Consider the following 27,229-nt stretch of genomic DNA (forward strand, 5'->3'; position numbering starts at 1 on the left):
ACAAAACCACTATTTCAAAAAAATAACTGCACACCAATGTTCATAACAGTGTTATCTGCCATAGCCAAGATACAGAGTCAAACTAAGTGTTCATCAATAAGGGGATAAAAAAGATTTTCTATGATGACTTCAGCAAAAGATGAAATTTTGCCATTTGCAAGAACATGGATGGACTTGGAGGGTATTATGCTTAGTAAAATAAGCCGCAGAGAAAACAAGCCTGGTAGGTTATCAGTTACACGTGGCATCTAAAAAATTGAATACAACAACAACAACAACAAAACAGACTCACAGATTAAAGAACAGACTAGTGGTTACCAGCAGGGAGAGACAGGGTGGAGGAGCAAAATAGTAGTAGGAGATTCTGAGGAAGAATCCACTATGTATAAAATCAATAATCTACAGTGACATACAGTATAGCATGGGGAATAGAGCCACTCTTTTATAATAAGTATAAACGGAGAACAAGCTAAACATTTATGAATCACTATGTTGTACCTCTGAAACTAATATAATAATGTAAATTAACTATAGATCAATAAAATATAAAGTAAGAAACAATAAAGAGGAGATTATTAGATAGAAATCAATTAAATAAACACAAATTTTGGAAATCAAGGAATTAAAAAACAACATGTAAGACACAACATTGGCATTTAAAGTGTACGATTATTCATTTAAAAGAAATCATTTAAGTGGTGAAAAATGGTACCCATTCTCACAATTTTGTATATCTAGCATAAATTATTAGCTACAAAAATATGTTACAAATATTCACTCAAAAAGAAAGACAAAATTTGGATTAACCCATTTTAGTATACAAATTTAATATCAAAGTCTCTATGTAACGTTGATTTGAATAAGTTCTGTTAGCCACTTCTAGTTTCTTTGTGATGTAAAATCTTTTAAAGCATAAAAATCAGCCTTTCTACATTATTCCATTAGACATACATAGAAGTTAAAAGAAATGAGAAGACAGAACAATCAACCAAGAAGGTGAATTTACTGAGAAACACTCGTTCGTTCTCTCTCCTCCTTTTCCAGGTCTCTTTCGATTCCAATCAAGAGAAGTCTTGAGAATTCTGAGAACATTTCTTTCAGGGCTTCAAATCACCATACCTACATCCTCCGCCACAACTACACACACAGGGACAAAAATAAACCTCTGCTATCTACTCATGTAGGAGGGATTCGTGCAACATAAACTCCTACATGGAGACCAACAGGTGAGTTTTCTACCTGTTCTTTGTAATGTCCTTCCATTATAGTAAATCCCACACATTCTGAGGCAAAAGGGGTTATGTGAGCTCTTCCTTGAAGTAAAAAAAACTTGCATTCATTTCAAGTACCTGGTGATCATAGGGTACAGCCAGGAAAGGTGCCATCCCCCTTGGGGGGAGGGTCAGTGAATGGGCTCCCACAGCCATGCACCTCCTGATGTACAGATTCTGGAGAAACAAAGGGCGGTCACACCACAGTCAGCCTGTCAGGCTGTCGGGCCACTGGGCAACCACACCAGCCTGGAAGTGCCCCATCAGTTGCTGAAAGCAAAACTCTGTCCCCGCTGTGAAGCCAGGCAATTTGGGCCAGAGAGTCAGAGGAGACCGGTAATCAACCCCTCCTCTCTGCTCACCTCCTTGGGGTTACAACAACCCCACCTCCAAACCCAACTCTGATCCTGGAGTGCCAAAGTGGGAGTGCAGGTGGGCTCTGCCGGTGCTTCAGCGCACTCTGGAGGTTGTCTGCTCTAATGGCAACTCTCAGCCCTTCCTCCTCCTCCTTCCCTAGTCCTGGGGGCTGCCTTGCCCTCTGCAGCTGTTGACCTGACTTCATTCTGCTTTTTTCTCCAATTACACTGAAGTGTCCTACAGAGGTCTGGAACCTCTTGAAGGAAGGTCTTTTAGTCAATACACCTTTACCGTGAGAAGTTGGTTTCAAGAATGAACCTGAAATACTCTATTTTTCTCCTGATGATTCCAAGGAGAGACAGCTCAAGTTTTCTAAATCATAAGAAAAACCAAGGTAAATATGATATTCTGAAAAAGCAGTTTTTAGCACCCCCTCCTCATGTCATATGACCGGGATTTAAATCAATCAACTGCCATTGGTTTTTAAATCACATGACCCAACTTTAAGTCAATCTGCTGCTTCCCTATAACTCATGTGACTTGGCTTTGAATAGTAAGAAATGCAGAGGTATAAAAATGTTCTGAACAACAAATGGAAAAACAACATTTTAGAAAGTTCTTTTCTTTTCAAATGGACCATTCATTGCATACAGAGTAAAGGATTCTCTTCGGGATTTCTTGAACTGTAAACACATACAATGTCTCCGTTGGCTTGACTGACTTAGCTTTTTGGGGTTGTTGCTGTTGTTAACATCTTTATTGGAGTATAATTGTTTTACCATGTTGTGTTAGCTTCTGCTGTATAACAAAGTGAATCAGCTATTCGTATACATACATCCCCATATCCCCGCCCTCTTGTGTCTCCCTCCCATCCTCCCTATCCCACCTCTAGGTGGTCACAAAGCACTGAGCTGATCTCCCTGTGCTATATGCAGCTGCTTCCCACTAGCTATCTATTTCACCTTTGGTAGTGTATACATGTCTATGCCACTCTCTCACTTCATCCCAGCTTACCCTTCCCCCTCTATGTGTCCTCAAGTCACTTCTCTACATCTGCTTCTTTATTCCTCAGCAGCGACTCCTGCGAGGGGTGGATACTTAGTTTTATGCTCAGGAGAAATCCCCTAGTTTGTATTTTTTTTTTTTTTTTTTTTGCAGTACGCGGGCTTCTCACTGTTGTGACCTCTCCCCCTCTGGAGCACAGGCTCCAGACGCGCAGGTTCAGTGGCCATGGCTCACGGGCCCAGCCGCTCCGCGGCATGTGGGATCTTCCCGGACCGGGGCACGAACCCGCATCCCCTCCATTGGCAGGCGGATTCCCAACCACTGTGCCACGAGGGAAGCCCCCTAGTTGAAAACAGATTTCAGTTTGATCCTGTGAAACCATCAGAAATTCCCACCAGAGATAAATGAGGAGATTCTGGCCATTATTACTATGCACGGTGAACACGGTTGTCCTAGCTGTACTTGCCAACCCTCCTATTTTACCCACCTATTTTTATCCACCTTCTTCCTTGTGAGTACCTTTGACCAACCCTGAGCTCAGACTCCTGACCTATTACAGTGACTTTGTCAGCCTTTCTTTAAAAATGGACAGGTAGGGCTTCCCAGGTGGTGCAGTGGTTGAGAGTCCGCCTGCCAATGCAGGGGACACGGGTTTGTGCCCCAGTCCGGGATGATGCCACATGCCGTGGAGCGGCTAGATCCGTGAGCCATGGCCGCTGAGCCTGTGCGTCCGGAGCCTGTGCTCCGCAACGGGAGAGACCACGACAGTGAGAGGCCCGCGTACTGCAAAAAAATAAATAAAAAAGGACAGGTAATAAAATGAATTTAACCTAGAAGCAGCAGCTCAGTAAGGGAAATAAAATCATCAGAAGTTATCTAATCACAGCCACAGCCATCCAGGGCTCTGTCTTATCCGCTGGGGCATAAGAATGGGACCTTCCTAGGCTTGAAGGGCATCCAATCAAATAAGTAAAGGTGTCGCTCACCTCTGGCTCTTGGAGGGATTGCTAGGCAGTCTACCCAGTGTTTACTAACTGCAAAACACTGTCATGGTTTTGAAACACCCATGTTCAAGGAAAGCTTTTTAGGGTACATGAGGAAGGTTTCTTTTTGACATCAAGCAGAAAATAAATCACCAAGCTCTTTGAGCACAGGGGTTCTTAAGAGGGAAGTAGAAGGAAGGAATGGGCAGAAAAGACGATCTCCCCTGAAGTGAAGGTCGTTTTTCCAAAAGAGTAGGATTTAGTCTCAGTTTAAGGAGAACACTTTTAAATAGCTAGGACAGCTCCAAACTGCAGTTTAGGGAACGAGTGTTTCAAAAGAACAGTGCTTTAAAAGTCCTGGCAAGGCAGCAACAGGATGAAGAGTTTGTTTTGCATAGTTTTGAACACAGGAGTAAAGAAGCAGAGGCATCTCTGACTAAAAGGACCTGAGATCCTATGGCATCAATGCGTCACTTGCAGGGGGCATGGGGTGTGGGAGACGATATTTCTCTCTCAACGTTTCCCAGGGCAGCCACCCCTCCCTACCCCACCCCCCTATTCCCTTCACCCTTCCTCCCTCCACTGTAGGGTCCCAAGGGGCAGCACTTCTTAAGCGGGAGCCCTCAGGCACCATCTCTGCAGTCTGGATTCTTCCTGGAGCCTGGAAAGTTCTGGAACAGGAAGCCAGGTCTGCAAGGCCGCTGGGATGAAGTTGGACCTGGAGGCCTGGAGGGGAACTGGAGCCCTGAAGTCCACCCACGTCCTTGAAGCCGAGGGAGGAACACATCCTCCTAACAGTACTTCTCAGGGCTCAGCGTACTCCCTACCGGGCAGTGATCCATACTCACTTGAAGCAGCAAGGACTGCCTCTAACTAGCCCCCTCGATTCCGCCTTGAGGGTCCTCACACATGTGTGAGAGCACAGGCCACAGATCTATTCAGTCAGCTGAGCCAAGTGCTGCCGGGGTCCCTCCAGTCCCATCCCCCAGCCCCTCCCGCTGGGACTGTCCCTAATAGAAGAAAGAGCACAGAGGAATTGGCTGAATCAAGGGACCTGGGAGCCTGGGTATGAGTTTGAAGACCGAGAACCTAAGGCGCAATTACATATTATTGGAAACTCTTGTGGGGTGTGTGTGGGTAGGTTAGGAGGCTGAGAGGCTGAGTCGACCTGGTGAGTCCAGCCCCAGGACGCCACACAACCCCGCCCCACCTTCCCTGCCATCAGACAAGGGGTGCCGCAACTCCAGCCGGGACTCTGCACTTCCCCCTCCCTGATTCTTCTCCAGAAGAGCAGGTGGCCCCCCTCTGAGGGCAGCGGTAAGACAACACACCAAGTCTCCCTGCACTAAGGCGCTACTGGAAACTCTTCCTGAACAGCAGTGCTGGCTTGGAGCGAACCCGTGCACCGCCAAAGTTGGTCTTGTCCTGCAGCTGAGAGAATCGGAGTTTAAGTCAGCTGCCCTGGCTTTAAATCAATCAGCCCCCGCTTTAAGTCAAGTGACCCGACTTTAAATCACTCTGTGCCCCTCAAGCCTGCAACTTCAAAAGTTGGGAACTTCACTTTGATCCCAGCAGCTCACCGAGCTGAACGCACACTGTAGTCACCCCCAAGCCTGGCTTAGAGGCAAGATATAAGGTAAGGGGATGGGCGTGCACTCATGGTGATGAGAGTGTACTTCATGTACCAGAAGGGTCTAGGTACTCTGGGGTACAGCAAGCAGTGCACGATACAGCAGCTCCCTGGCAAAGCTGGTGATGCACAGGGAGAGCAGGCACACTCATGCATGCAGAGGGTCCAGGACGGGAGCTGGGGCACAGCCAGCCGGGAGGGTGTGGAAGCAGAGGATCTGAGCCTTCTTGAGAAAGGCAGACACAGAGGATGGATGAGAAACAAAGACCAGATGAAATATGGATTTGAAAAACACACCCTGCTCTTGAAATTGGCGTGGGGGGGCACCCAAGATTTGAGTCTTCTTACTCCCCATTACCTAGTGCTTTGGCCTTTGCCCAAATACTTATAAAATTTACTGATAAGATCTAGCCCATAGAATACTGCATTTGTACTGGTATCGCGTGTTAATGTTTCTATAGTGGAATAATCTTTTCTACAAGAAACATGTACACTATCTGACATAAATTAAAACCCCTCTTTATAAAGTACTATATCGGACTTCCCTGGTGGCACAATGGTTAAGAATCTGCCTACCAACGCAAGAGACATGGGTTCGAGCCCTGGTCAGGGAAGTTCCGACATGCCGCGGAGCAGCTATGCCCATGCGCCACAACTACTGAGGCTGCAGCCCACAACTATTGAAGCTCCCATGCCTAGAGCTGGTGCTCCACAGCAAGCGCAGCAAGAGAAGCCACCGCAATGAGAAGCCCGCGCACCACAACAAAGAGTAGCCCCCGCTAGCCACAACTAGAGATGCCCGCGCATAGCAAAGAAGACCCAACGCAGCCAAAAATTAATTAATTAATTAATTTTTTTAAAGTACTATATCCTTCTGTACAACTTCTCTGGGAAGAACAGAGTGATGGCATGGGAGAGTGAGAAAGACCAATATTTAGTGCACATCTCTCATGCAAGTGCTCTGCTGGCTCAGATACATTTATCCCCACTTTACAAAGGAGGAAATAAGCTCAGAGAGCTTTAGTAATTTTCCCAAAGTCAAATAGCTATTGAGTGGCAGAACCAGGATCTGAACCAAGTCTGTTACCTTCAAAGCCTAAGTCCTCATCACAACAAAACTCAATTAATATTTACATTTATCGAATTACATTGAAGACTGGGGAGTTCTTGGCACAATCCTGAATAAGAGTGAGAAAGAAAGAAATAGCATTGTTCCTACAGTCAACCAAAATTTTTGGAGCAGCTGCTAGATGCCTGGCCCTTTTTGGGGTTCAGCAGTGATCATGACAGGAAGAGTCCTGCTTTCATGGACCACGTAGTGGGGAGGAGAGACGGGTGCAACTTGGGTGAGGGATTTCACCTTGCTGGGCCTCTGTTTTCTCATCTGGAAAATGGGACGGGTGTTCCTCATTTTGTGGGATTGTCCAGCCTTCACATTCTCTGATTCCATAAGAAGCATTTGTTTTCCTGTTTCTTTAAAATTCATTCAGGCCATGAGCCGTGATGAATGTTGTTAGCTGCTCCCCAAATCACTCTATTCCCACCCTTTTCCTGTGACCAGGTTTTTACCGAAACATGACTCACAATCAGTCAAGTCACAGAACCTAAGGGGCACCCAGCAGAAAAATTCCAACCCTTGCTTCTCAGGAGCTCTGAGGTCTACCTGCCAGGTAAACTTAAGTCACCTGGCACAAGGTGGCCATCCCCGGTTTCACATCAACGTGATCTCAGGCACAAACCTCCTTGTTTTTCCATTTTGTCTGTAAGTAACTTGTTGAAACAACTGTACAAATATGACAAAGATATAAAATCAGGCATCTTCTGCCCCCAGTGCCTACTAATAAATGATTTTCTGCCACTTTAATGATAAAAATAGAACATTTCAACATTCTGCTGACCTTATTATTTGTCATTTTTGTTGATATTTCTATTGAATACACCTTTCAATATTTTAACAATGGAACATTTATGTAGGTTGTTGCAGACCCAGCCTTTAGTGGAAAAGGTTTTGTTGTTATATTTCTGTTATGTTTCCTTTAAAAATCATTATCCTATTTAAATGGATTAAGTCAAATCTATAGGCATTTATCTTATGAACATTGATGAAATGAATACATAGAGGGCAGTAGTACAAGTTGATTGGACTTGAGAACCTCTATTAGCACTGTTACGTATAAATATTATCTATATGTAAACCAAACTACATGCTGAATGAGATTCTCTGACTCTTCACTGTCTGCCCCTCAAGCCTGTGAGAAATGGAATATTTCTTGCCATCTCAGTAAACAAAGGGTGTCACAGTCATCAGCACTTGCAGCCCTCCAGTGTGAGCCGCGGGCCCTGAGAAACTCAGGATATGCAAATACAGAATGCAGGCCCCAGAGAGCTGAGGTGCATATGAAAGGAAGGATTTCAGGGAGCCCAGACTCTGGCATCTTCTTATACAAAGAAAAGCGCTACATTCCTCACGTTGGGAGAGCTGGTTTTCCTTAGTTAACAATCACCTTTTAATGTTCCCCATTACCTGCGCCAGGGCCCTGCCCTGTCCCCTCCCCCCATACTTTAGCTCTGGAAGGAAGGAGCTCAGAGGGTCTCGGCTGAATAAGGGGCCTGCGAGCCTCGGGGGCAGTTTTCATTCGCTTTCCCTGCAGTCGGGAGGAGGGGCGCTGACGCTGCAGCCGGACCCTGCTCGTCCCTTGCCCCGTTTCCCCTCCGAACGCTCAGGCCGACCCCCTCCACACGCCCCACAGGCCCCGCGAGCCAGGCCGAGGGCAGGGGGGAGAAGAGGGACGGAAGTTCCCCGGACCAGACGCTGGGGGCCGCTCTTTCTGCACAGCAGTGGCGGGTGGCAGCGAACCCCTACCCCTCAGAAGCTGGTCTTGCGCTGCCGCCCGGGCAGCGGACCAGGCGGAGGGCCGGCGCCCACTTACCCGGCCCGCGGTCCGCACGACTCTCCCAGCTTCGGCCGCCGGGGCCCGTCCAGAACCGGCAGCCTCAGTGAGGCCGCCCTCCCCTCGGCCTCCGGGGAGTTCCGTGACGGCGGAGGGAAGAGACCCCGAGCTGCGGCACTTCCAGCTCTGCGAAAACGCGGGCTCCGTTCTGGGCGTAGGGGGTGGGACCGCTCTGACCCGAGGCCTTCCGGGAGGGAGGGGGCGCCGGGGGAGGGAGCCGCCAGGAGCGCAGGGCCCCGTCGGGGGTCCTGGAGGGGCGGCCCGGCCTGGGGGCCCCGCCCATTGTAGCCGCAGCCCATGCCTTTTTCCTGGAATCCTACACAAAAAAGTTAGAAAGATACACGGTCTCTAGTAAATATTCACAAATGATTGTTGCTGCTGTGCTTTCTATCCTATTTAAGGTGTAAAATCCATAAAACACTTTAAGTTCAAAATTAAATATGAATTTTTACCTTTCTAATGATGTCTCTGCTATTCACAATTGTCGTTAATGGATCAGAGACTGTGGCATCACTAGTTAAAAATGAGCTTGTGAAAAAAATAGAACTCAGGCCCACCGGACCTACTGAATCACAATCTACACTTTTACAATCTCCCCAGTGTACTTGTGTACCCATGAATAGTTGAAAGGTACATTTCTACCTCGACATGTCTTTTGTGTCTCAGAAATACACACATTTTATCCAATTTGATATAAATAAAACATTCAAAAATATATATGCCTGTGTTGAAACCATCATTTTCTCATTTCTTTTCCAGATAAGTATAGTCTCTATACTGGTTTTGTGACTCACATGCCATACTCTTCTTGTAGTTAGAAATAAGGTAGAGAAAGTTACTTTGTAATATATATATATTCGTGATAACTGAAGACACTCTTCTAAATTAAAACCAGTTCTCTTAACTTGCTGTGTTCTTCTTGGGTCACCTTATGAACTCTTCCCGTGGCCACATGGCATGTGTACCTTTAATTTCAGGGACTGCTGACATTCCAGGATATGGCTATAGATTTCTCTCAAGAGGAGTGAGAGTGCCTGGACCAACATCAGTGGAAATTGTACAGGGATGTGATGTTAGAGAAGTATAGGAACCTGCTCTCCTTGGGTGAGGATACCTTCCTTCTAGAATTCCTTATCCAATCACAGCGTTTAGAGTCCTTCATTTGTAGAATGTCTCCTGGAATCTTCTGCTTCCTACAATAGGGTTTCAGATTGCAATGTTTCAGGAAATATTGGGAGTTTGTGGGTATAATTTATCCTATTCTTTTAAAATTGCAGCCTCCCTCAGCGGCATAGCACAGGGAGAGCAGCTGGGTGTTTTGTGACCACCTAGAGGGTTTGGAAAGGGATGGTGGGAGGGAGGGAGATGCAAGAGGGAAGAAATATGGGAACATATGCATATGTATAACTGATACACTTTGTTATAAAGCAGAAAATAACACATCATTGTAAAGCAATTATACTCCAATAAAGATGTTAAAAAAATAATAAAAAACAAAATAAAATTGCAGCCTCCCTTTTAATATACTTTGTAACTGCTTGGGATGTGTCTATATGAACTGTGTACTATATGCTTCTGTTATAGTCCTTACAATATTTTATTGTCTTATTTTCTGTAACAATTTTCCATGGATTCTTTAGGCTTACGGTATATTAAAAGGGAGACAGCGATTCTGGGACTTCCCTGGTGATGCAGTCCTTAAGAATTCGCCTGCCAATGCAGGGGACACGGGTTCGATCCCTAGTCCGGGAAGATACCACGTGCCACGGAGCAACTAAGTCAGTGGGCCACAACTACTGAGCCTGTGCACCACAACTACTGAAGCCGGTGGGCCTTGAGTCTGTGCGCCATTTATGTTTTGGAGAATAAAACCACCTCTGAGTGATTAAAATTTAGACCAGCTAGTCAAAATGCTTTATCACCTGTTCTTAAAAACACTGATCAACGGAACGAGTTTTACTAGGGATAGCAGTGTAATTGTATTCTGGAGTTCATATCGGCAATATGGTTTATGACCTTGATGCTGGATGACGACATTTCAATGGTATAACTGCTATTAATTGTCTGTTTGTTCAATGATTAAAGTCTCACATGATCTGAGTTCAGACGGGAGACATCCTGGTTGCTTTCTGTCTATTGCAGATTTCTTCCAGTATGAAAGGACAGGAGCAATACGGCTTACTTTACAAAATGTCTGCAAACTAAATGATGATATAATCTACATTCAATTAATTTATACATACCCTACTGTAGAACTGGGTTTGTTACGGTGGCAGAGCCCAGTAATTATGTAAAACTTAAACCTTTATCTGCACTGGTTCAAGTTCTCTTCCTAAGAATATGTTTATAATCAACATTCTTTCACAAATGAACCAATTTAATTCACCATAGCATTCCTCATATTAACTAAATGGAAAATACTAGGCTATATACAAATGCAGAAAGGGCCAAAAATTATCAGCCCCCATGGAATATTACAACCCATTGCTGAGGCATTCAAATTACTTATTAAAGAACCACTATGTCCATCAACATCATCAATTTATATATTATTGCCCCAATGCTAACCTTAACCCTGGCTCTCACAACATGAATTCCTCTTCCCATATCTTATCCATTAATTAATATAAATGTAGGCATATTATTTATATTAGCCATATCACACCTAGCCATTTATTCCATCCTCAGATCTGGATGAGCTTCACATTCAAAATACTCACTCACTGGAGCTCTAGGGACAGTAGCACACACAATCTCATATGAAGTAATGTAGCAGTTATTCCATTCTCAGTCTTACTGATAAATGGATCATTTACAATTTCAACAGTAATTATTACACGAGAACACCTATGACTAATTTTCTCCTGACCCCTACCCAGAACTTGATTATCTCCGCAGTAGCAGAAATCCAATGAAGCCCCACTTGATTTAACAGAAGTAGAATCAAAACCTGTATATGTCTTCAATGTAGAAAATGTAGCAGGCCCATTCAGACCGCCCTTCCTAAAGAATATGTCAATTTCCTTATAATAAACATTTCCACAACAATCTATTTTTAGGAGCATTGGACAATCCCTAGGTGCCAGAATTATATACAGCCCAAGTCATCATTAAAACACATCTAACAATTTCCTTTCTATGAATTTGAGCATCCTACCCAGAATTTTGATATGATCAACGTATACATCTCTTATAAAAAGTTTTTTTACTACTATCGTTAGCCCTATATATATGAGAGTTTTCACTACCTGTCATCATACCAGGCAACCCAACACAAACTTAAGAAATATGTCTGACAAAAGAGTTACTTTGACAGAGTAAATCATAGAGGTTTCAATGCTCTTATTCCTGGAATTGAATTCTTCCTAAGAATTTTACATTCTCCATGCTACCACATTACACCACATGCTATATAGTAAGGTTCTCTAAGTAAGCTTCAGGCCCATACCCCCAAAATGTTGTCGTATGCCCTTCCTGTACTAATAAACTCTCATTGTTTTTACTATCATTTTACTGACCATTTTCTCAGGAAACATAACTGTATAACAAGCTCACACTGGTTAATGGTATCCCCATTCTAATAAAAAACACGAACCCATAAGCTACAGAAGCATCCAACAAATATTTTCTAAAACAATCCACCACATCAGTACTACTTATAATGGCTATTATCATTAATCTAATATACTCTGGTCAAAGAACACAATGAATAACAAAAATCTTTAATCCAGCAGCATCCACCCTCATGACAATCGCCCTTGTCACAAAAGTAGGACTTTCCCCATTTCACTTCTGAGTGCCTGAAGTCACACAAGGTATCCCATGAACAGCAGGCCTGATGCTATCAGCCTGACAAAATTGCACCCCTATCAGTTTTATATCACATGTCACCATCCATCAAGCTAAATATACTATGAATCATAGTGATATTATAAATCATAGCTGGAGGATGAGGCAGACTTAGCCATACTCACCTGGAAAAAATTACACCCTCATCAATTGCCCATATAGGATGAATAACAGCTATTATAAAGTATATTCCAATTATAACAATCCTAAACATACTAATTTATATCATAACAACACTCTCTTCTTCTTATTTATGCCCAGATGATGTACTACAAGAGTATCATTATCACACACATGAGATAAAACACCTCCCATCACAATCCTTTTCCTCACCATTATAGTATCAGTAGGACATCACCCATCACTATCAGGGTTTTTACCCAAATGAGTAATTATCCAAGAGATACCAAAAATGATAACATCATTCTACCAACACTAATAGCCATCATAGCAGTCCTCAACATATATTTCTACTTGCAGCTAACATACTCCACATCACTAACTATGTTCCCTTCATTAAACAGCACAAAAATAAAACAATTTGAACATACAAAGAAATAACCTTCCTATCATTATCAATCATAATATCCACACAATTACTACACATAACACCCATTCTATCAGTGCTGGACTACGAATTTAGGTTAGTTCAGACCAAGAGCTTTCATAACCCTAAAGAAGTAAATTTTACTTAATTCCTAAAAATAAGGGTTGCAAGACTTCATCCTACATCAACTGGATGTAAAGCAAACATTGTAATTAAGCCAAATCTTTACAATATTGATGAGTTTTAACCTCAGGAAAGTTTAGTTAACAGGCAAATCCTCTAGTCAACTGGCTTCAGTCTACTTCTGCTTCATTTGAGAAAGAAAAAAAAGGCAGGAAAATCACCGGCAGAAGTTTAAGCTGCTTCTCTGAATTTGTTGATTCACCACAGGGTTTTTGAGAAAGAGGGCTCAATCTCTGTCTTTAGATTTACAGTCGAATGCTAGCTCAGTCTTTTTACCTCTGTTCATACACTGCTGATTATTTTCAACAAGTCACAAAGATATTTTATATTTACTATTTGGTGCTTGAGCTGGAGTAGCAGGCAGCACCTTAAGTATATTAATCCAGGCTGAGCTATGCTAACCTGGAGCGCTACTTGGAGATGCCCAAATCTGTAAGGTAGTCATAACAGTCCCTGCACTTGTAATAATTTTCTTTATAGTTGTACCCATTATATTCATTATATTGTAGGGTTTGAAAATGGACTTGGGCCACTAATAACTCGAACACCTGAGGTAGCATTTCCCAAAAAAATCACGTAAACTTTTGACTACTTCCCCCATCACTCTTGCTCCTACGCATATCACCAATAGTAGAAGCAGGTTCTGGTACCAGTGGAATCCCATATTCAGCTCTAGCCTGCAATCTGGCCCACGCAGGAGCCTCTGTCGACCTAACCATTTTCTTCTTACATTTAGCCCGTGTCTCTGTAACTCTTGGTATTATTACTTTTATTACTATAGTCTTTCATACAAAACCAGCAGTCATATCCCAATACCAAACACCACTATTAGTTTAATCTTCCCCAACTATAGCCATATTACTATAATTACCAGTGTCAGTATGAGCAGCCAGAATTGCTATACTGTTAAGAGATAGAAATCTCAACACTACTTTCTTTGACCCTGCAGGAGGAGACCGTATCCTATACCAACACCTGTTTTGATTCTTTGGTCACCCTGAAGTCTGCACTCATGGCCTACCAGGGTTTGTTATAAACTTACATATCATTACATACTATTTAGGACAAAAAGTGTCTTTCAGCTATTTGGGAATAGAATGAGTCATGTCTACTGGCTTTTAAGGATTTCTCTTGTGGGCCCATCATATGTTTACTATAGGGATAGCTGTCAACTCAGGAGCACACTTTGCATCAGCTACCGTAATTACTTCTATCCCTACAGGAGTAAAAGTATCTAGCTGATTAGCAACTCTTTCTTTAAGTTTTGTTTTTTTTTGGCTGCGTTGGGTCTTCGTTGCTGCACATGGGCTTTCTCTGATTGCGATGAGCGGCAGCTACTCTTCGTTGCGGTGTGCGGCCTTTGCATTGCAGTGGCTTCTCTTGTTGCAGAGCACGGCCTCTAGGTGCGTGGGCTTCAGTAGTTGTGGCTTGCGGGCTCTAGAGGGGAGGCTCAGTAGTTGCATCGCACGGGCTTTTTACTCCGCGGCATGTGGAATCTTCCCAGATGAAGGCTCGAACCCGGGTCCCCTGCATTGGCAGGCGAATTCGTAACCACTGCGTCACCAGGGAAGTCCCTGGTTAACAAATGTTCACGGAGGTAATACTGTATGACCTCCCACTATATTATGAGTTTTAGGCTTTAGTTTTTCTTTTTACAGTAGGTGGTTTGACAGGAATTATCTTAGCCAACTCATCCCCAGACATTGTCCTCTAGGATACATACAATGTAGTAGCACACTTCCATGACCTAATGTCCATGGGAGCAGTCTTCACTATTATAGGAGGGTTCCTACACTGATTCCCACTATTCTCAGGTTATACAGTTAACTCAGCATGAGCAAAAATTCACTTAACAAGTATATTTGTAGCAGTAAATATGACTTCCTGCAGCACTTTCTTGGCCTCTCAGGGATGTCACTACGTTAGTCTGAGTACCCTGAGGCACACACAACATGAAGTATTTTGTCTTTAGGCTCATTCATCTCAGTAGCAGCGGTAATGTTAATAATCTTCATACTTTGAAAAGCATTTGCGTCTAAACAAGAAGTCTTAGCAGTGGAAACTGCTACTCCTAACCTAGAATGGTTACACGAATGCCCTCCACCATATCCTATGTTTCAAGATCCTACCTATGTAAATGTAAAATAAGGAAGGACTCAAGTCCTTTTCAACCAGTTTCAAGCCAACACCATAACAATTACGTCTTTCTCAATAAATGAGATAAAAGTAAAAAGTTAAATCATAGGCTAAAATCCTGTATATCACTAAGGCATATCAATTTCATCTAGGCTCTCAAGACACAACATCACCGATTATGGAAGAACTTTTACATTTTTGTCATCTCACAATAGTGATTTTTAAAATAAGTTCTCTAGTCCTCTATATTATTTCACTAATATTGACAACTAAACTAACTCATATATGTACAATAGATGCACAGGTAGAGAAAATGTGAACAATTTACCAGCCATTATTGTAATCTTAGCTGCTCTATCATCATTGTGAATCCTTTACATGATACATGAAATCAATAACTCTTCCCAAACCATAAAAGACTATGGGTCAGTAATGATACTGAAGCTACAAATACACAGATTATGAAGATTTAAATGTTGACTCCTCTGTAATCCCCACATCAGAGCTAAAACCAGGAGAATAATAACTAATAGAAATCAACAACCGAGTAGTTAGAGATAGTCATTGAATATTAGTTAGTTTCATCTGAAATTGTTGTACACCCCTGAGCTGTTCCTTCTCAGGCCCAAAAAGAGCTGCTATCCCAGGACGCCAAATTAAAGAATCCTAATACCAACAGGACCAGGCCTATGTTATGAACAAGTTATTCCACCATCCCCTACAGAATTTGTTCTTGTCATTGTTCACATTTGAGCCGTTCTAATGGGTGTCTCCAGCAGCCCAGTGGTGGAGGGGGGTTGGGAAGGATGCAGAACTTCCGGAGGAAACCACAGGACCTGGCATTCTGGGAAATTCATAAGTGCTAGTCAAGTTCTGGCAACCTGAACACTTCCTCCTGAAAGCTGAAGTCTGAGAGACATTCTTCCTCCCTTTGGCCACATGGCTGACAAGAAAAGTAGCTGACCTGCAAAATGAGCACCAGTTCGGGTGGCGGGAGGGGGACACTCCTTACAATTATGCTAAAATGTTGCCATTTCCTCCAAACTCTCAGTATTCACGTCTCATTATTCATGCACAACTGTGTTATTAGGGGTTACCAATGAATCAGTGATGACTCCAGAATTTCTGTAGGAGGGGTTTGGGGCAGGTGAGCAATTCATTCTGGGAAAGAGAGTTTAAAACCAAGTGAATGGCCCTTTATATTAGCATGGGAAAACGTCCCACATCCCAACTTGTCTCAACAGACCCATTAATCTAGAAAAAACTACAGTGTCACTTTTCAGAGGTCTACCCTGTGTGCACACATGGAGAAGATACTTAGAATGTTAAAGTCAGCATGTTAAGTAATTTTCTTGAAATACTGTAACTAGCACCCAGTTTACTTTCTTCACAGGCCTTTTCATAATCTATTTAATTTTAGTCCTTTTTAATTGTCTGTTACACCTTTAACACCTAAATTCCAAGAGAGAAGGATCTTCATCTTATCTCCACTGCCTAGCACATAATGGTTTCTAAATGGAACTGATTCCAAGATTGGCCTCATTTAGGAGTGCATCTCTTGTTATAATCAGGTTTCCAAAATCCTTAGTATCAATAAGGAATCCTTTCCTCTCACATTTCACAGGAAGATAGACTTCTTATAGCCCAAATATGGATATGTTTGAAGTTTCCTTGACTGATTTAAATTGAATTAAAATTAAAATAATAATTTTGTATAGGAAAAACTTTCAATTTTTTTCATTTTTCAGAACATAACCACCTTTTCTTTCTCTACTTTCTTCCCTTCAAAACAAACTTTGCAACATTGGGGTGAGTTAAATAATAAGAAATCTAGCCCCAAATTAAGCTCTCAATGACATGAAACACATTTTTTGCTCCTTTTTAATAAAAATCCTATATGCAGTACATTAATGTTTTCTTTTAGAAATTACGTTGGCAACTTAATCCCTAATTCGAGGTATCTATATAACTGGTTTACAGTAAGGTTCTTTCGCAAAATATTACACAAGATATATATGAGATGTTCAGATCTGGGTAATATACCTTACTTGAAAGGCATGAATACTTTTTAAACAGCGTAGCATAATCACACTTAAGACTATAGTTACTTTGTTCCCAAGTCCCTGAAATTCTATTTGAGGGGAGTTCTAAAAGGCCTGTGTCTTCTCGGTGTCCACAACCGTATACGTACACAGGTGGCCCTCAATCCTGCTCTCCAAACTTCAAATAAGGGGCCAGAGACAAGGCTCGGGGCTTGGAAAAGTCCTAGAAATTCCCTGCCTCAAAAGCACTTTCAGAGTTTCACATTTCCCTAAGGAAGACGTAGCTAAGTAGACATGCCTAAATCTTCCAAATCCTGCTGGTTGTTCTGAATTATGGCTACATTGGCTGTGTACCCCTTGAGCTTTTATTTCCACATACTTGAATTAAATCCTGTAGTTCTTCTTCGATTCTAGCATCTGTCACCTGTTCACAGGGTCTATATGCCACAGCTGTTTTACCACTTTCTGAAATAAAGTTAACAAGGATCAATTCAGAGGTTTTCTTGTTCTAAAACTTCCTGTACACAGTGGTAGCACCGAATAATTAGACATTCTTTTGACTTCTAAAAGCAGAAAATAGTAGCATTCTCCTAGAAGTTCCCTCATCTGACACTTCAGTTTTTATCATAATTATTTGTGAAAGCATATATAAGAAGTATCAACTTGGGTTCAAAAACTTTATGATCTTAGAAATAAGAACTAAGGAATAAGGACATAGAAATTAAAAGCTGTGGAAACAAAAATGTTCAATCACAATACAATTAAATAGTAAGGCATTAGGTGGGGGTCAACGTGAGTTCAAACCTGGGAGAGATACCACTGGACTGTAATAGATACTTCCTATTAGAAGCAAGGCAAGTGCCTACTCCTTGGGACAAAAATTCTACCAGATAAAATGAACAAAGCTTTGGAGACAGAGACAGAGAGAGGGAGCATTTGAACATTCTACTGGCAAAAACTGGCCCATGTACCCTTTGGACAATACAGCTTTCCTCAAGGCAAGCTAGAGCCACCAGGCTTTTTGGTCGAAGGAGTGTTGGGTACATATAAGGAGTACCTTGGCACATTAGGCACAAACAACCCTGGCATTTAATTTGGTTCTTAAAGGTTGTTACCCAGAGTTGACAGCTGATGGAGATTCTGTCTGATGACCAGAGAAGTCAAACTTCACTGGAACGACTGCCCAGGTTGGAAGGCTAAGACCAATCCAGGGTCAACTCTTACAAGCAAATAAGCTCTCTGGCAACTTAGCTTGGATTTCTCAGCCTACAGGGCTGTGAAGCAGGGGAGCAATTCTGTTCCGGGAATCTACTAATCATAAAGTTTCCTTTGGGCACAGCCTGTGACATTCTCACCGCTGTATAACTCGATAGGGAACACAATCAACGCTATTCAATAGCATGACCAGTTTCAAGGCTCACAAAAACTTACCGATTATTATATAAGAATCATATTCACCCAATATATCAGAAATGAAAACTGAAATTCAACTGATTCCAAAAAGATAGTCTAATAAACTCTTCAACAAGAAAACAACGGTAATAATAATAGTCAATATACTTTGTCTGCTTACTATGTTTCAGGCATAGCTCTAAGCTTGTTAGGTTCATCATCCCATTTACTCTTACAATATCCCCCATTTGGTGGTAAGCTGAATTACTAACCCTATTTGCAGATAAAGAAATTGCAGCTTAGACATGTTAAATACCTTCAAATGTCTCTGGTTGGAAAAACCTAAAACTACAACAACAACAACAAAATCTAAGAGACAATGTTAGGACTCAAACACAGGTGTCCAAGGCTTATAATCACTACAGTACTCTGTATGAGAAGCAAGCAATTGAGGAAGAAGTGGATCAAACACTTTCTGTATGAACTGAGGCAAGTGATTCTACATCTAAACACTGGGGACAATAATATTTGCTGTCGTTTTTCTCATAAATGCCACAAAGAACAAATGTAAGACTCCTGCTGTGAAAGCATCTGGTGAATGAAAGAATATGTAATGTTTTAGATAACCATTATTTTCATCCAATTCACTTCTCAAAAAAATTTATTTGCTCACTGAAACTGAAGCACTTCAACGACAATCAAAAAGGTCTTACCTAAAACCACAATCAGCAATTTCTGAAATGCATCTGTCATAGCTTTCTGAATAGCAAGCTTCTGGGTTACCTTCCTTTTCATAAGTAATGATAATGACCCTAAATCCCACCAAAACAGATGAATTTAAAATGCCTATATGAATAACTGATTTCTAGATTATATGTTTAAAACTAAAAATGCATCTGTGATTCTTAGATCATTACCTTAGTGATTAAGGGCAGGCACAACACTGGGGTACAGGTGAATGTCTCTGTTGCAGGTATACCCTGGCATGGCACATGTTTACTGCTCGGATCTATTCTGGAAGTTCCTAAAATACTAGACGGGAAATGCAAACCAAAAACGTGGCACAAATCTCATATTACTCACAGATTTCAAATGCACAAGCTGAGGCTGCACTGCTACAGACCCTGCTCTCCTCTGTGTAAAGGGCTGGAATCATACAGTGAGATAGATTTGGTTGCAGTGCAGATGATCCTGCCTCTACTCAACCATCACCCACTCAGGTGGATGGTGGAGCCTCCTCCACCTCATTAGCTAACAGCCCTGCCTCTGACTTAAAACCCTAAGCCCAAGTGCCATGGATTCTAGGAAAACAGTACCAATCGGAATCCCCTTTCTAGGGATCTATATTTACTTTTTCTGCTCAGGCCCTTCTATAAGAGGCAAAGGACTGAACATTTACACAAGAGTTTATTTCAATCTTTAGACAATGATTTTGTTGGGATAACTGAAGGCCAGAAGACATGTGCATTTGAAGGACTATTTTAGCACAAAACAAATTATTAACAAAAAAACCCCCCCAAAAAACAAAACAAAAAAAACTAACTAATTTTCCCTCCTCCTAAGCTTCTTGGCAGGCACTCAGTATTAAAATTCTAAAGTATAAGGTCCTGTGATGTATTGCCTAAGATAAAAACCGATATTGTCAGGCAGAAAACTTCTGCCCAGGGCTTTAGTTGCTTAGAAAAGATGATGATGTATCTGAAAATTTGAGTTTCAGAAAGAAAGGAAAAAAGAGAAATCCCACTGCCTCACCTCCCAACACACACATATACTGGAAAACAGACCTTCCTCCAACTTATCCAAAGGTTCCTCAGCCATGCCAACTCCAGGACTCCTGCACTCGTGGGAGGTCAACACAACCTCTAAAGCACAAAAGAACTTCAGGCTTTGCTTCTGAAGTGGTGTCACAATATCTTCATTTTCCCTTTCTTCAAGGTTATAAAGATCCCGAAGCTGTTAGGATTTTGAATTAAAGGCTAGACTTCAACATATACTGTTGTTAGAAATAAAAACTAAACTCCAGCAATCCCAGGAAATAGTTTAGGTATGCTACCCCTTCAAAATCAACTGAGACTTACAAATGAATGACTAGATATGGGCCACTGTTTTTTTATGATATACCATACAAGTACTGGAAAAAATTATGGACAGCACCATCCAAGTTATTGAGATTATCACTAATTCTAGGTGGCAGGCCAATGCTCAGATACTTCTATGTGGAAGTCTCTCACATCTCCTCCCCATAGCCATGTTCTATTCTTCTCTCTAAAGTCTAGGAGTTCAATGTTGAAAAGAGTCTGGTTAGTCAAAGAAAATCTACAGAGTTTACCTTGATGATACTTTTTGACCACCCATGGAAATCAAAGTAGTAATTTGCCAATTCTTGGCATCTGGAGCTGTTTAGGGCAGGCGTATTATGTTGAACCGCCTTATGTCTGGTGCCGAGATGAACCTAAAGACATAAAAGAGCTAAAAATATCACAACCCTACATAGAGACTTATATTGGATATACCTGAGATTTATCAATACCAATTTTATAGAGTGGTTGTGAAGATTAAGTAGGACATTTTAAGCAATGAGTTCACAGTGAGCCCTAAATAAATGTTATTTATTATTTTTAAGTCAGTACTTTTCTGCATCATTTCCAGGACCCCTGATTAACCGGAAGGTTCCCTGACCTCTGGTGGTGAAAGTGATGGTGAAAACAACCAAGGAAGCCCAGCAGAAGCCTATTATGGGGCTGCGGGTAAGCAAAGGAAGTGAACTGTTTTACTCGTCTCATCCTGTAGCTCCTGCTTGAGAATATAACCTGAAGAGGAGATAAGATGGACCTGCCACTGAATTAGGACCTGAATCTGTAGCACTCCCTCCCCAAGTTACTAACCCCTGTTAGAAGAGGGAATATGTATACCTCTATAAATGTAAATGAAGCAACGAAAAGAATTAGAGGTTCATCTGCATTAACAAGCTTCTTTGAGAGTGCAAATATTTCCAGTCTTAACTCTCTAAAGAACTTCCATATTACTGTGGATTTTTTACATCACTAGTTCCTTCTTAGATGTCCATTTCCATTCTGAACAGGGTATAGTATATAAATATAGTCATAAAAAATCAAATAATACAAATAAAGTCAAAGCATTGTTAATCTTTATTGATTTGTTTGTGCATCTTCCTCTGTCACTAGTTTATGAGCTCCTTAAGTGCTTGAAGGAACCATATATTATTCTTTCCTTGCTACCAGAAACAAGCATAGATCCTGTATTATAATAGAGGAGTGATGGTCTGTTGACTGAGTGAATGAATGAGTACATAAGAAAATGAAATTACTTTCTCCAATTGAAGCTGCCTGCTGGGAAGGAGAAATGAAGACTAATTTTTAAATGTTGAGTATCACATGGGAGGCTAGGTCCTGTGCGGTGAGTCATAATGGAGCTGTCCTGGACAATTAGGAAGCTTCAGAAGGGTTCTGAGCCCCTGTGTAGTAAAGACAGGTCACATCTGGGATAACCTTGCCACAGTTCTTGCTGGCAAACATTTCCTTTCATGCTGAGAAAAACTCAGATACATTAGGCCTTTCCTTCATTCTATTTTAAGCTGTTATTCTCTTTTCTGTATTTATAAAAAACACAGGGGAAAAAAGCTAAGAAGTATGTATACCTGCCAATGAATAAAAGAACACATAATTGGAACTTCCGTGCTGGTGCAGTGGTTAAGACTCCTTGGTCCCAATGCAGGTGGCCCGGGTTCGAACTCTGGTCAGGGAACTAGGTCTCACATGCATGCTGCAACTAAGAGTTCACACGCCACATTTAAGGAGCCTGCAAGCCATAACTAAAGGAGCCTGCCTGCTGCAACTGGGGAGCCCACATGCAACTGGGGAGCCCTTGAGCCACAACTAAGGACCCCGCCTGCTGCAACTGAGACCTGGTGCAACCAAATAAATAAATAAATAAATAAAATTGAAAAAGAATGCATAAGTAAAGAAGGAAACAATTTCGGGGATGTGGGTAGTAAACTAAGGCTCTGCATTAAATAAAGAAAACTAATACGAATGTCCTTTCCTCTCAACTCTATAGTGACTTGGAGAACATTTTCTTCATTACTCTATCGGTGACGAGTTTTATGCTGAGAAAATCTCACAACCTATGCTTATGGAATGGTCTTAATGTCCAATATAAGAAAAGAACTCATTACTCACAACTGATACAAAGTAACTGTTTCATAATCTTTCCAGGACCATCTGTAATATATGAGTGGTATGTGAAATGGTAGCAGGGTCCGCAAATTAAAAATGTGTGACACAAAATCATTTCAATCCCAGGGAGTACATCCAGGATTGAAGTAGGTGTTAAACAGGTTACAGAAGTGGGAGGTAGTGTACCTGGAGTCTTATCTGAGGAGCGTTCTCAGATTCAATATAGGTGAAATCAGTGAGAAAAGAAATATGGGTGAGAATAGGCAGCAAGGTTAGTAGGAAGTAGCCAGAGCAAGAAGCCAATCAGAGAAGACACACAATTATAAAGGGAAAGGTCTGGGAAATCTAAGCCTCACTCCCTTATTCAGAGGAATTGAAAAGGTCCTTGAAAAAGGAAGGGTGGCTGAATGGAGGCACATAATGAAATGTTAATTCTGGGGGAGTAAAATTGGATGGCATGTTGATATGGAATAAGGTTTCTACAATGCATTAAAGAATATTTTAACCATTTTCTGGAATCTGAAGGGAGTTCTGAATAGGCAGTTTGACAGTAATGATGATGATGAAGCCTCCTTTATGTTACATCTGACAAAAGTTTGTCAAGCTCGGGACTTCCCTGGTGGCACACTTGTTAAGAGTCCGCCTGCCAGTGCAGGGGACACGGGTTCGATCTCTGGTCCAGGAAGATCCCACATGCCGCAGAGCAACTAAGCCCGTGTGCCACAACTACTGAGCCTGTGCTTTGAGCCTGTGAGACACAACTACTGAAGCCCGCGTGCCTAGAACCCGTGCTCCGCAACAAGAGAAACCGTCAAGATGAGAAGCCCATGCACGGCAACGAACAGCAACACCCGCTCGCCGCAACTAGAGAAAGCCGGCGCACAGCTACGAGACCCAACGCAGCCATAAATAAATAAATAAATAAATAAATAAAAAATTGTCAACCTCACACATTTAAAATCCACATAAAAGTCAATATAAGGAAGACTCTTGTGAAGATTTCTTAAATTAAGGGGCAGCAGAAAATGACATGGGGTTTAACATCAGTTAAGTTTGGGTTTGGCCTCTAGTTTCCACGTTTACTGTCATGAACCTTAAGTAAGTCACTTAACCATCCTGAGTTTGAGTTTCTTCATCTAAAAAACAGGAAGAAACCACTAGGGAACTGGGGGATCAGTGGAGCAGTGCATCTGAGAGCATTCTGTACACCACAGTGCTGTTGAAACGGTGGCCTTTTTTTTTTTTCCCCTGGTATCTTAGTTCCAAGACCAGGGGTTGAACCTGGGCCCTCAGCAGTGAAAGTGCAGAGTCCTATCCACTGGACAGCCAGGGAATTCCCGATGGCCTATTAGTTTTGAATTCAGCACATCATCCCAGTGGAGCGAGGAATTCCACAGTTGGACCCACCTTCACTGGAGATGTGTGAAAAAGCTGTTTCTGCTCGCATGCCTTTTGGGCTCTGTGGGCATCCATTGCTGAATAAAACTTAATAATGGCATAGAACGCAGGACAGGCCACTGCTGCGTTTGGGAAGACTCAGACAGAATACAGAAGGCCAAACCGGGAGAAGACTGTGAAGAAAGAATGCTGTAGGGCGGTCCCACGCTTAAGTAAGTGCAGTAAATTTCATGCCCAGGAAACAAAACCGCCCATTCCCTTGTATTCCCCCAGCCTTTCGCCACAGGTAACTATGGTGAGTCTGGAACTCCAAACACTTCTCATTTCATAAACAAGGTTCCCTCTGAAATCCTAAGCTTCGAGAAGCATTAGGAGGCAATGACTTCTGTTGGGAACTATCTCTCAAAAATCTATGGGGGAGAGCTGACTGCTCAGGTCATCTCTAGAACTAAGATTCCTCTCAGTGGAGACCACAGGCAGATGAGGTACTGAAGCAGTAACCCGGAGCGCCCAGTTACTGGGGCGCGGGGCGGCTTCCTCCACCCCTCCCTCCCTTCCGGCTCGTCTCACTTGCAAGGCCTCGGCCGTTTTATCCAGAGTTCAACTCCCACACCAGCAAGGTTTTGTCACCCCCGATGGGAACCGCAAAAGGTACCAAGTGCACCATCCTATCGTCACAGCGCGTGCGCGGCTCAGGGCCGCAAGCAGACTGCGCCAGAGAACGCGTGCCCGCGCTTTTTAAAAAGTTAGTGCCAACAAATCTAATATATAGAAAAATAGTTGAAAGCCCCTGAGTGTTTTGTGGATAGAAAAGCTTGAGATTCAGAGCAAGTTCAGAGCTTGACATTCTAAGAATAAACTAGCTTTCCATTGCATTAGAAGGGCTAGGTAGCAGCTCCTTGTTATGGAACCAGAAACTCTCAGGCTCCAAATAGGACATAAAACAACATCAATTGTACTCTTTATAAAATTGCAGAAACAAACAAAAATATATTTACACTTGGCCTATAAGACAAAGGGTACTTGACACCTAATGTATATAAAATCAGTTTACAAACTGTGAGGCACTATATCAATAAGTTCTCATTTGCAGAGAACACAGCATAGGATATGAGGCCATTAATGTTAATTCCCTTCCCCCTTCCATTCCTTTCTCTTGTTCCTTTATGTATGCGGATCAGGTACATTATTAACCTAACAATGTAACTGAGATATTATTAGCTTAATAATGTAAACAATAATCTGATTTTTAGCAAAGGGGTAATTTTTAGAAACTTAGGGGGCTGGAACTCTGAATGTATGAATTGAAATAATGCAATTACATCATTAATTTTAAAATTTATCATCAGATTAAAAATTAAAATATTAAATTAAAAATTTACTATCCCACAATTGAGACTCACCACGTGTGACGTCTGTCAGGCATTCACTGTCACAACGCAGCTTGACTGTCTTTCAGACAACCTCAATAATATTTTTAAATTGGCAGAGGCAGCAGGCCATACGGCTAGGTAAGATCCTATAAATGGAAACACAGGTAATTAAGTTCGTGGTAAAAGAGTTACTTGAGTAGGTAGAAGAGGTAGGCCAAGGCCACCACAGACCAGTGCAAAAAGGAGTTCTTGGGACACATGGACTGCAGAACTGGATAGGGGCCGGTTGGCCAATTGCTGCTCTTGACTGTTGTAAATAAATATAGAGGAGAAGAGAGGTGCCCAACAGAAGAATTAGAATGGCAGTAGGTATTGCATGCCTAGAAAAAAGGGAATAGGGATTAGAATTGGGTGACACTGATCTGTAATTTAATTCAGAATTATCTCCTTCCAACCCGAAATCCTCACTTTGGGTTGAGAGTACACAGGAAGTAGGCAGACTTCTAAGAAGAGTCTGAATAAGACCGCACCTTCTGGAGTCCCTTTCTCAGTTCCTATTTGTGAGTAGTAATATATTAGAAATTATTCTAGTAATAAAAAAGCATCGTGTGGTTAAACAATAACAGAGATCGCATTGGCCAAATCTGGAAAAAAGGAACATTTGAAAGAATAACTTTATCATTATAATAAGGTATAGAATAGTTAATTGAAAAAAAAGCACATGAGTTCATAATGATACTCAAAATGAAAAGTGGGGGAGCTCTTCTTTATAGAACAATGTCAGCTAATAAATGCAAAAGGAAAGATAGAATTAGGAAAGTGTCATTTTGCATCTATCAATGTAATAATAGATTCAGACTAGGATTATCATTGATGCACAGTTGGGTGAAGAGTTGTTTGAAAGTAGGATCTTCACTGATCCCAAAGTATCACCCCACATATGACTTATCAATTACCAAGTGGAAAAGTAACTTTACAATGGAGAGATATGGAAGATACCACCTTAATCAAGTGATTAAACTTAGCACTGGGACACCTGAAGTGATGAAGTATGAAGAATACATCACCTATATAGTATTCTCCCCCAAAATATTTACTTTGAATTTAATGACAAAACAGACAAATACTGATCGTGGGGTAATTTCACGACAACTGGCTTAGATTCTTCAAAAACGCCAATGTCATAAAAGACCAAAAAAAAAATAGTAGGGAAATATTCCATATTAAAGGAAACAAAGACATGACATTCAATGCCTAGTCTTTAATTGGAACCTGTATCAAAACAAAACAGACTTAAAGAATGTTATTGGCTTCTGGTCAAGATGAAGTTACAAGGACCAATTTAACCTCCCACCTGAAACAATGAAAACATCAGACAGAACATATGAAACAACAGTTTTCCAGAAACTGGACCTCAGGCAATAAAGTTCAGTGATCCCCAGGCAATGGGAAATAAATGAAGTGATCCCTATAAGTGCCGTAACTTACTTCTCTCAGAGAGTGTCCTGGTCATCGTACAGGGAAGAGAAGTCCAGGCAGAGACTGGTGGACTCCCTGACTGAGGAAATGGAGCTGAGAGTCTGGGAATACCAAGGTAACTAGAGTTCACAAAGCAGACTACCAGAGAGAAAAGAAGTGCACAGACCAAGAACTCTGGAGATATGCAGAGGGATCTCTTGAGAATTCAACAAAATATTGGTCAGTACATTTGTGTGAGGAATTGCTTGATGCCAGGAAAAGAACCACATGAAAGGATTAATAATACAAATAACTGGATATCACACAGGGTTGTAGGAATAACAGCTGTTCCTACAAGTCAGACTGGAAAACCTCATGATACTCAGAAAGGACTTGTCTCAGTAGTTGCAGATAATGAGCTCCAGACTAAAGGGTACTTGGACTCCTACCCAACGAAT

The 27,229-nt window shown here is 41.8% G+C and overlaps 1 pseudogene across 1 annotated transcript in view; it reads right to left on the reverse strand.

Moving 5' to 3' along the window:
* The window catches only part of LOC111171311 (uncharacterized), a 106,281-nt pseudogene that overhangs the window by 47,733 nt on the left and 31,319 nt on the right, over window positions 1-27,229 (reverse strand). Inside the window, exons 10-18 of the transcript XR_016391762.1 lie at window positions 25,344-25,459; window positions 23,950-24,062; window positions 20,676-20,798; window positions 20,131-20,299; window positions 19,060-19,158; window positions 17,334-17,419; window positions 13,191-13,324; window positions 8,177-8,513; window positions 4,185-4,379 (exon numbers count right to left, since the gene is read on the reverse strand). The product of XR_016391762.1 is annotated as an uncharacterized LOC111171311 (transcript). The remainder of the gene's footprint in view (window positions 1-4,184; window positions 4,380-8,176; window positions 8,514-13,190; window positions 13,325-17,333; window positions 17,420-19,059; window positions 19,159-20,130; window positions 20,300-20,675; window positions 20,799-23,949; window positions 24,063-25,343; window positions 25,460-27,229) is intronic.

This window comes from Delphinapterus leucas, unplaced genomic scaffold (assembly GCF_059928025.1).
Source record: "Delphinapterus leucas isolate spDelLeu-1000000601 "Yukka" unplaced genomic scaffold, BTC_Dleu_Yukka2 spDelLeu_asBTCV2_sq74, whole genome shotgun sequence".
NCBI classification, from domain to species: domain Eukaryota; kingdom Metazoa; phylum Chordata; class Mammalia; order Artiodactyla; family Monodontidae; genus Delphinapterus; species Delphinapterus leucas.